The sequence below is a fragment of the Corvus brachyrhynchos genome, unplaced genomic scaffold (assembly GCF_000691975.1).
Source record: "Corvus brachyrhynchos isolate BGI_N302 unplaced genomic scaffold, ASM69197v1 scaffold309, whole genome shotgun sequence".
In the NCBI taxonomy this organism is placed as follows: Eukaryota; Metazoa; Chordata; class Aves; order Passeriformes; family Corvidae; genus Corvus; species Corvus brachyrhynchos.
Window position 1 is genome coordinate 1,044,169 of NW_008240227.1, and position 6,437 is coordinate 1,050,605.

The window sequence follows — 6,437 nt, forward strand, 5'->3', positions numbered from 1 at the left end:
TGTATTTTGTTTGAAATATTAGGTCATCATTAACTGAGCACTAAAATACACACAATATTGGATGACATAAATTATTCCGCTGAAAAACTGCCACACACAGAGGTGGTAAAACAATGATGAGGGTATGACACAAATCTTAACATTTTCTATCTTTTCTAGCTGGATTCACCTACCCAATAACAGTTTGGTTTGCTGCTTCTTCTGGATACTGAGCCACAGTTGGGTTGCTAGAGCTATATAGAGAGCTGGTGTCAGACTGTGACACTGCGAACTACAACTAGTAAGAAAGATGTTTAATTTTCCTTGTAACAGCTGAGTAAGCTGCGAACCAGGAAATACCAAAATTTAAAAGGAATTAATTAAAACCAGAGAGAGTCCAGAAGGAAACATTGCTTTTACAAATACAAGAGAAGGAGTTACTTTCCCTTTAATTATCCTTACCCATTTGGAAAGTACCAATTGGTTTTTCCAGGCCTTTCATTCTGCTGGAATCACAGCTGAAGGTATGGATGTGTTTAAATGCTTCTCTGGGGCTATGTCACAGCACTTAACACCTGGCAGGATTATGCTGAGCACCTGCTCCAAGCCAGTCAATAGTAACCAGAAAGGTATCACCCTGATCATTCCTAATGGGATATGCAGATTATCAATGGGAGAGAGCTCAACAGTTACAGGAGTCCTGCTTTCCAGAGGCTTCAGACTTCCATGGTATCAACTAAAGACTCATAATACACCTGTGAGGCACATAAGCAGCCTCAGGAAATTGTGAGGAAAGCAGAAAAAGAGGTTACACTGATTTCCTAGTACTATGAAGTGGATCCAGGGAAGGTTCTCCATCCATGGAGTGTGTGCTTCAACTGCAACACCCTCCGTCCTTTCAGTATAACAGGTTTAACCATTAGTACACGGCAGAGGTTGTGGTTAGAAGGTCTGTACAAACACAGACACTCAAGCCTGGAGCAGCTCACAGCAGCTACAGATGGCACGGAGAGAACATTTTGGTAGTGCTGTTTTGCAGCAGCAAAGGCAGCCCTGCTGCTTTGTGACTAGAGCTGGGATTTTTTAAAAATTCCCAACTGGAAATTGGGATTTATTTTAAAGATATTTATCAAATTTCCAAACAAGATAGAGAAATGCTAGTTACAAGAATTAAATACTTTAATTATATTTTCTGCTGCAGATTATGTAATGAACTCAGACAACAGTACTTAGCATTTGAGGCGGGGAGGCCCCCAATACCTTACAGAGAGACCCCACGTCCCTGTGCCCCCCAAGCCATGTCCCCAGAGTGTGCCACCACATCAGCAAAATGAAGTCCTATCCATCATGTAAGAGGGACACAAGGATATGCATGTTGGATGATAAGCCCATTATGCAGTGCTTACACGGGCCAAAATGTAAGCAAGTCTGTTTTATTTTTTTTTTTTTACTTTCTGCCTGTCACTGACTTACTATATTTACATCAGCTTTAAATATTGTTTTCTTTCTGTAACACTTTCTTAGTAGGTAAAACACAAATATAAATAGCTACAGTGAGAGAATTGTGAATTGGCTTGAAGTGGGTGCTGCAAAAGGGAAAAGGCAATACAGGAATACAAAGCATGTGCATGGCACTGCCTGAAGAGCACAAAAGCTTACAGAAAAAGACCTTAACAACTGAATTTTGAACAAAAAAACATCAAACAAACAGCAAGTGATGATCAGGTACAGTGAAACACTTCAAGGTTCTTGGAGGGCAAAGTCTCAAGAGCATTTCTGCTGAAAGCAAATAAAAGCTCACTGTTCATTTCTGCTTATGTAGGGCCCTGACAGGTAGGCTGGTGCACATTCTCCTAGGGACCATCCAGTGAACAGACTGGATAAAAATCCAGGTTAAAAATACAACCTTCTTTTCCCTGAGTTATTTTTTACCATAATCGGCTTCCTCCACTTGGTCTCCATGGTTACACAAATACTTCTGGTGGTACCTTTGCTACTGTCATGCGAAGAAGGGTTAGGGAGAATGGAGAAGCAAGCAGAAGGCTGCTGAAGCTGACACTGCTGCAGAAAGGGAAATCTAATCACAGGATGCTCTGAGATTTCACAAACGTTTCCTTTCCAGCAGGTCTGATTTAGGAAGTCCCCATCCCAGTCCCCTCTGCAGCAGTGGCCAGCTGTTTGTGAATAAAACAGTGTCATCCTCTCCTCCAACAGTGCCTTGGTGCAGCTGGAGAGGATGTAGGGCAGTGCAGACAGGAGGGATTTAGAAGCAGCTTTTCTGCCACGGGAAAAGTCATGGTACACCGAGGCCATTTTCCAGAATCCAGATCCTGAAAACTGAGCTGACTGGAGCTGGCAGAGAGCTCATGCAGAAAATGTAATGGTGCAGGAGTGAGGAGGGAGAAGGTGCTATTTGCAGTTTGGTGTAAAAGACTCCCAAGAACAGAATAGACAGTGCCATGATTTCTCACTTTTTCTTACAACATAAGATGGATGAACTACACGGATTCAGTTCCTCTCCAGCATCAGAGTGGACTTGAAGGCCAATCTACACCTATTTCTTAACAAAAACAATGCTAATGTACCTCTGGGGAAACTGCCAATGCCAGTGACATGTTTCTGAACAGAACTTCTCATATCTTGTTTTTTCCACTATTGTACCAGTCCTTTGGATCTATATGCACAATTGTTTCCGATTCTGTCTAACACCAGACTTTTAGCTTCAAACTGTTTTTCTGTGGTGCTTCTCAAATCTGAAAGGTCTCCCTCCAGCCTGCCAACACTTAGCATAACACAATGACTGCTATCAAATATAAATATAGAAATATATATAGAATAGAGCACACAAACATCCTGTATGCCATACAGGGTATTTGAACAAGGATATATTATTACAGAAGCTCATGAAAATTGTATTTTAATGCAGTGTATATAGGTTCTTATTATTAAAAATTGTATTTCATGTAGGTTAAGTCAGATGATAAAGATATAAAGAAAAGATAATCAACTAATCTCAATGACCCTTCCTCAGTCACGAAGAGTGCTCCTGGTTCCTTTTACATCCCTTCAGTGGCAATAAAATGAACCTTGCTTCCAACATTTGATCATTACCAAGAAGTTCTCCGTGCTCAAGCCCATCAAAAAGTGAAGAAATGCACAGAGTGACTCCTATGAGATCATTTACTCCCAGTGAAGAGCAATTAATGGATTGCAAGTTTCCTGGGAACTACAAAATCAGGTGGGTGGGAATCAAAGTGGTAAGAGATCTCTCCTGCTCCAGAACACATGAAAGACTGGATTTCACCATTGCTGCCCTCCCTACTTTACACTGACAGTCCCAATTCCCACCTCTATTCACTGGTTTACAATACTCTGATATGGATGCTCTCATTTCCTAACCAAACTTCCAAATGTTGAAAAGATTAACTAGGAGAATGTTTGTCAGGTAATCTGTCATTTTTACTATGCATCCACCTGTGTTCATGGACCTTTCCAGGCTATTACACACTTCAAAGAAGCTTATGATTACCTCCTCAGGAGCTGGAAAAAAAGCATGAGATTATTCTTTACTACTTAATTCATTCAAATGGAGTTAACTCCTTTTTATAACTTTTCCTAAATTGCTTGTCCAAAAGCAAAAATACACTTTTACTTTTGCAATGCATGCCTGCCAATAAAAATTACCTCTGCTGTGGAATTATCTACAGGCCTCTCTAGATGAGTGATTTATGACAGTCCAGACTCAATTGCACCAAAGCAAAGTGCACCGTGTCCACAGAATTTAACTCCTGGTGCTTAAAAAAAGGGAGAGTTGAATCAGGCATAATCAAACTGAAGGTTAAACTACATCGTTATTGTATTTGCTTGAACATTTGTCTCTGCTTTTCTGAATCTGAAAAATAGCTTCTCCAGCCACTTACCTTAACCAGCCATTCAGCCAACCTGCCCAGTGTGTGCCATGATGCACTTAGAGCCAGAGACTGAGCCTCAGGGAGGTCACAAATGTGCAGTGAACATCTTGCTAGCACTCATTCTGCATTTGAGACCTTTAGGCCACTCTTGCCCTGCACCCATCCCAGCCTTTGATCCTCTCACTCTCTCAGAGGCCGTGGAAGTGCAGGATATCCTTGTATTCATTTCTGGTACATCTTTCTGAAAATATTGCTATGATGACAGTCACAAGCTGTGGAATGCTGAATAAACATTCTCTGAGGAATTTCAAAGAGGTTTAAACTTTATTAAAAACAAAAGCACATCTTGGCAGTCAAGCTACCTGTCCACATCAAGAACGGCGGAGATCTAAGCAACAAAGCTGTGCTGGAGACAGTCCAGTCCAACTCAATCAAGCCAGATACTGAAATTGCAGCCAGTGTTCAAAATGCTTGTTACAAACTGCTTTCCAGCAAGCCTTGCTCCCTGCTCTCCTGGGAATTGCCTTGCCTCACCTCACTTCAGCAAGCCATCCATCCTTCCTCCTCTCTACACAAGCAGAGAGTTAGAATTTCCTGCCTACATTCCCATGTAAGGAGGAGGGGCAATTTATGATGGCATCTCAACTATTCATCCAATTTTTCCCCTAAATGTCACTTGGCTGGTATGCCACGCTTGGCATGAGATGCCAGCACAGGCCCACACCTTATTGCAGACAGAGTCTGTGGATTCGAAGTTACAGACTGATGATACCCAAAAGTTTTGCATATGCTCTCCAAAGAACCAAGAGTATCTCCCTGCACAAGAGCCTGCAAAGACCCCACCCTGGCACCCACCATCAGCCATCTCTCTATGCATGAGAGCAGCAAGGCAGCATTGCAAAGAAGAATGCCAGGCACTGCTGTATTTATGTTTTTTACAGGAGCCATGCTTAGAGGAACACTTGCCATTTATCTTTCAGGCAGTGTGAGTCCAGCCCACACAACCCCTGGGCCAATTTAAAGGGCTGCCTGCAGTCTCCCCATTCCTCCTCTCTCCCCACGAGTCCCTTGTGTTCCCTGAATGCATAAACCTGCAACGTCACTATGGGCTATTGTCTCCCCTCCAAGCATAAAGTCCTGGCCCTTCCTTGCCAGTTATCAATGTCAAATGCAAAAAAGAACCCCAAGAGTCTCTACTGAACATCAGTTCCTATGAATCTATAAAAGATTATGTGAGATATCTATATCTATCTTTCTCTACCTGTGAAGGCAGAGGAAATTAATACAGAAAATCAGGTAAGACTGTTAAGTTCAACCTTGAAATTGTGTAACAGCATTGTACTAAAATCTATGAGTTTTTAAATATCATCGAGCCTTTCCCTATCAAATTCCTCTTAAAAAGACTTTCTTTCTATCAACTCTTAATGGCATTTTTGATAGTATAATCTATGTAGGCTTTTAAAAATACCATATGTCACAGAATTGTAATGTAAAGCACATATAAACAGCACATTAAAAAGCAGAAATTACAAGACACAAGCACACCCTAAAAGCCATAAATTCAGTGCAAAACCCCATTAATTGTGCAACCAACTTTAAGCATATCTTCTGGGTATATAAATTAATTTTTAATGTCAGAAAATGGTCTGATAACACTTGCAAGATTGGGAAGTTTCATCCATGAGCATATAAGGGCTTGAAATGAAAGCTGAAAAAAGACTTGGTATCTCCATGGTATCCAGAACTGGGTCTGAATATAACTTCCCAAACTGTAGGAGGAAAAAGAACTAACTTTGCTACCATGGAAACAGAACAGTGGAATATAACTGATTGTTACTTGTCTGCCTTTACAAGACCAATTGCTAAAATGTTAAGGCCTTCATTAATATGGGTAGTTTTGTTTCCACCTGAGAAGTAAACCTGCTGGAAAAGGAGCAAGGATAAGCTCACCAAACAAGGGAGAGCAGCCCAGGAATGACAGGCATTTCTAGGAAAAGCAGAGGATTAGAGAGGTGAAAGAGAGTAAGAGGAAGATCAAGAAGGAAGATATCCTGGTGCCCAAAGAAAGGGTTTGGTTTGATTAGTGAGACAGCAAAAAAGGCCTTTACAGTGAAGGGCTGGATCCTGGCCATGCTAAAATAAACCTTATGTATACACTCGGTAGCAAATCCTGGATTGGTGTTACTGCTTCCAGAAACCATGCATGTCTTTCATTTCTTAACTTACTTTTCCTTTCCTCTTCGCTGGAAAATGCCACCCTCTTTGGATGTGTCCAAAACACCCAACAATTACCGCCTGCACTTTCCTCACAGTTCGTGGGGTTCTGCAACATGAGCCACAGTCTTTTACTTCACTGGTAGCATTGCTTCTCCACACTAGACAAGATTGTGAAATGCTGGATGATCTCCTCATGGAACACCTGCTCTCCCTGCCTGCCGCTCAGCTCTCCCGCCCTCACCGCCCTTCAGCGCCCTGAGGGCACAGTCCCGCCATTAAACCACCCCTCAGGCGGCAATCGGGCGGGTTTCTATTTCCCTCGGGAGCTGG